This window comes from Myotis brandtii, unplaced genomic scaffold, assembly GCF_000412655.1.
Source record: "Myotis brandtii unplaced genomic scaffold, ASM41265v1 scaffold199, whole genome shotgun sequence".
NCBI classification, from domain to species: domain Eukaryota; kingdom Metazoa; phylum Chordata; class Mammalia; order Chiroptera; family Vespertilionidae; genus Myotis; species Myotis brandtii.
In genome coordinates, this window is record NW_005357414.1 from 7,403 (window position 1) to 12,183 (window position 4,781).

The following is a 4,781-nucleotide window of genomic DNA, read 5'->3' on the forward strand; positions in this document are numbered from 1 at the left end:
GGGGGTTGGGGAGGCTAGGGGATTGTCAAGGGGGGGGGAAAGGAGACATATGTAATACTCTTTGTAATACTTTAAGCAATAAAAAAAAGAAAACATGACCCTATATATATGCTGTTTACAAAAGATCCATCTCAGAACAAAAGCTACACACAGACTGAAAGTGAAGGGAGGGGGAAAAATATTCCATGAAAGTGGAAATGAAAAAAGATGGGATAGCATTACTTTTATCAAACAAAATATACATAACAAGAGACAAAGACAAGAGACATCACAGAATACTAAAGGGATGGATCCAAGAGGATATAACCCATGTAAACATATATGCACCCAACATAGGTACACCTAAATATATAAAGAAAATCTTGGTGGACTAAAGGGAGAGATAGAAAGCAATACAGTCATAGTTGGGGATTTTAACACCCCATTAACATCTACAAGTAGATGTTCCAGGCCAAAAAAAAAAGAAAGAAAAAGAAAAAAGAAAACTCAAGAAAGCAACAGCAACCTTAAATGACACAATGGACTGGATAGGTTTAATTGATATTTCATCCCAAAGCAGCAGAATATATGTTTTTTCAGCTGCACATGGAATATTCTCTAAGATAAAGTGCATGCTAGGACTTAAGATATGCCTTAATAAATTTAAAAAGTTTTAAATCATATCAAGCATCTTCTCTGATCAAAATAGTAAAAAATACTAGAAAATATAAGAACACTCAAACACATAAAAACTAAATAACTTGTTATTAAACAATGAATAGGTTAACAATGAGATCAAGGAAGAAATCAAAAGTTGTCTGGTGACAAACAAAAATGAACACACTACAACCCCAAATCTATGGGACACAGCAAAAGAAATCCTGAGGGGGAAAGTCATAGCATTACAGGCCTAACTCAAGAAGCAAGAAAAATCTCAGATAAACGACCTAACTCTACATCTAAAAGAACTAGAAAAAGAACAACAAACAAAGCTCAAAGTAAGTAGAAGGAAGGAAATAATAAAGATTAGGGTAAAAATAAATGACATAGACACACAAAAAATATGCTACAAAAGATCAACAAAACCAAAATCTGGTTCTTTGAAAAGATAAACAAGATTTAATAATGTTTAACAAGAATTGTCAAGAAAAAAAAAGAGAGAAGACCCAAATAAAATCAGAAAGAAAGGGGAAAAGTAACAACTGATACCATAGAAATACATAAGATTGTAAGAAAATATTATGAACAACTATATGCCAACAAATTGGACAATCTGGAAGAAATGGATAAACTACTAGAAACATATAATCTTCCAAAACTGAATCAGGAAAAATCAGAGAATCTGAATAAACCAATTATAACTAATGGAATTAAGGCATTAATGAAAATTTTAAAAATTCCAGCAAACAAACATCCTGGACTGGATGACTTCACAGGTGAATTTTACCAAACATTAAAAGAAGAACTAACACCTATCCTTCTCAAACTATTCCAGAAAGGCCAAAAGATGGAAGACTCCCAAGATCTTTTTATGAGGCCCGCATTATCCTAATTCCAAAACCAGATAAAGACAAAACAAAGAAAGAGAATAACAGGCCAATATCCCTGATGAACATAGATGGTAAAATCCTCAACAAAATATTAGTCAACAAGATCCAGCAATATATTAAAAGGTCATACACCATGATCAAGTAGGATTTATTTTGGGGATGTAAAGTTGGTACAGTATCCACAAATCAATAAGTGTGATATACTACATAAATAAAATGAAGGATAAAAATCACATGATCATATGAATTGATGCAGAAACAAACATTTGATAAAATCCAGGGCCCATTTATGATAAAAAAAATCTTAGCAAAGTGGGGATAGAGGGATCATACCTTAACATGATAAAGGCCATATATGACAAATTAACAACCAATATCATACTCAATCTGCAAAAATTACAAGTGTTTTCCTTAAGATCAGGAACAAGACAAGGATGTCCTCTTTCGCCACTCTTATTCAACATAGTACTGGAAGTTCTAGCCACAGCCATCAGATAAGTAGAAGAAAGAAAGTTATCCAAATTGGAAAGGAGGGAGTCAAACTGTCATTTTTTGTAGATGAAATGATATGTATAGAGAAAACCCTAAAAATTCCCCCCAAAACTACTAGAACTGATAAATGAATTCAGTAAAGTAGAATACAAAATCAATATTCAGAAATAGGTGGCATTTTTATACTAATAATGAACTATCAGAAAGCTAAATTAAGAAAACAACCCATTCACTATTGCAAAAAATACAAAAGATACATAGGAATAAATTTAACCCAAAATGTATAAGACCAGCACTTGGAAAATTATAGGATACTGAAGAAATTGAAGAAGATACAAATAACTGGAAGCATATATCGTGTTTATGGATAGAAAGAATTAAAATGTCCATACTACCCAAAGCAATCTTTCAATTCAACTAAATTCCTATTAAAATACCAATGGACTATCTCACAGATCTAGAACCAATGTTCCAAAAATTTATATGAAACCATAAAATACCCAAATAGCCTCTGCAATCCTGAGAAAGAAGAACAAAGTTGGAGGTATCACACTACCCGATATCAAAGTATTAGTATACTACAGCATGGTGATACTGCTCCACAGAACATCATCTGCATACTGCATTGTGTGCCCATCACCCAAAGTAAAGTCACTTTCCATCCCGCTTTATCCCTCCTTCTGGCTATCACCATATTGTTGCCTCTGTCTGCTTTTACCCCATCCCCCAACATCCCTCCCCAAACCTTCCCTCTGTTTCTACTTTGTGTGTTAAATTATCTTGTTCATTAGATTACACATATACTAGTTTATGAGATCATATGGAATTTGTCTTTCTCTGACTGGCTTATTTCACTTAGCATAATATTCTCCAGGCCCATCCATGCTGTGGTCAAAGGTAAGATTTCCTTCTTTTTCATAGCCATATAGTATTCTGTTGTGTAAATGTACCAAAGCTTTTAATCCACTCATCTACTGATGGGCCATTCTGCATGCCTGAGAACATGCTAGGCATTTAGTATTCCTTCAGGATCCCTCTGTACCCTATATAAGGAATGCCTTTGTAATGTCTTATTTTGGAAGTTAATCCCTAATCAGATGTATCATTGGCAAATATGTTCTCCCATGCAGTGGGCTCTCTTGTTATTTTGTTGATGGTTTCTTTTGCTTTGCAGAAGCTTTTTATTTTGTTGGGGTCCCATTTCTTTATTTTTCTCCTTAGTTTCCATTGTCCTAGGAGATGTATCTGTAAAGATATTGCTATGAGAGATGTCTGAGATGTTGCTGCCAATTATTTCTTCTAGGATTTTTATGGTTTCACATCTTACATCTAAGTCTTTTATCCATTTTGAGTTTATTTTTGTATATGGTGTAAATTGTTGGTCTAATTTCATTTTTTGCATGTATCTGTCTAATTTTCCCAACACCATTTATTAAAGAGACTCTTTTGACTCCATTGTATGTTCATGCCTCCTTTGTCAAATATTAATTGAGCATATCATCTTCGGTCAATTTCTGGGTTCTCTGTTCTGTTCCATTGACCTATATGCCTGTTCTTGTGCCAGTGCTATGCTGTTTTTAGTACAGTGGCTTTGTAATATAGCTTGATATCTGGTATTGTGAGCCCTCCAACTTTGTTCTTCTTTCTCAAGATTGCTGTGGCTATTCGGGGTCTGTTATGAACTTTTAAAGAAAAAAAAATGCTTCCCTTAGCTTCACAACCTATCATGAGATTGGAAAATAACAGTTTTGCCTATTTGATAGATCTTCATTCTTTTTATTTGTAAGGAGATTATTTGATTGATTACTTGAAGGACTGTCATATGGAAAAAGGTAGCCAGATAAGAAGAGCAATAATTTCAGACTCAAAAATAATTCAGTAGGAAAACTAACAACTTCCCTTTCCCATATATCTTGGATTCAGAGTTTAGAACTGGCCTTCAGAGTCTGCCACAAGAAAACTATTTTGTGATGCTCTTGCATAGTCTCTTAGAAAAGACCAAGCACACCTTTTTTGAGGACCTCTTTTATAGAGACTGGTACCTTAATAATTCACAAGTAGGCAACAGGTTAAATATCAGAGTTACACAGTTAAATCTTAAATAAAAAACTGCTATTGACCTGGCCAGCATGGCTCAGTGGTTGAGCATTAACCTATGAACCAGGGAGTCATTGTTCGATTCCTGTTTGGGACACATGCCCAGGTTGCAGGCTCAGTCCCCAGTATGGAGCATGCAGGCGGCAGCCGATCAATGATTCTCTCTCATCATTGATGTTTCTCTCTCTCTCTCTCTCTCTCTCTCCCCTCTCCTCCCTTCATCTCTGAAATCAATAAAAAAATATATATATTTTTAAAAAGCGACATGATCTCACTCATTGGTGGAATATAATGAACAACATAAACTGATGAACAAAAATAGATCCAGAGACAGAGAAGCATTGAACAGACCATCAAACTTCAGAGGGAAGTTAAGAGATCAATCAAAGGACTTGTATGCATGCAAAAAATGTATTTTTTTAAATAATAAAAAATAAACTGCTATTTATAGTGTATTTATGCTATTGAGACTTTAAATAGCCAAGTTAGCTTATTAAAGGACATTTCTCAAGATAATATGAGCATCTCTCTGAAAACACAAGTAATAACTATATTAATTCAATATCAGGCATGTCTACACCCATGTTCACAGCGGAACAATTTACAATGACAAAAAGGTAGAAGCAGTGCATGTGTCCATCAATGGATGAATGGATAAACAAA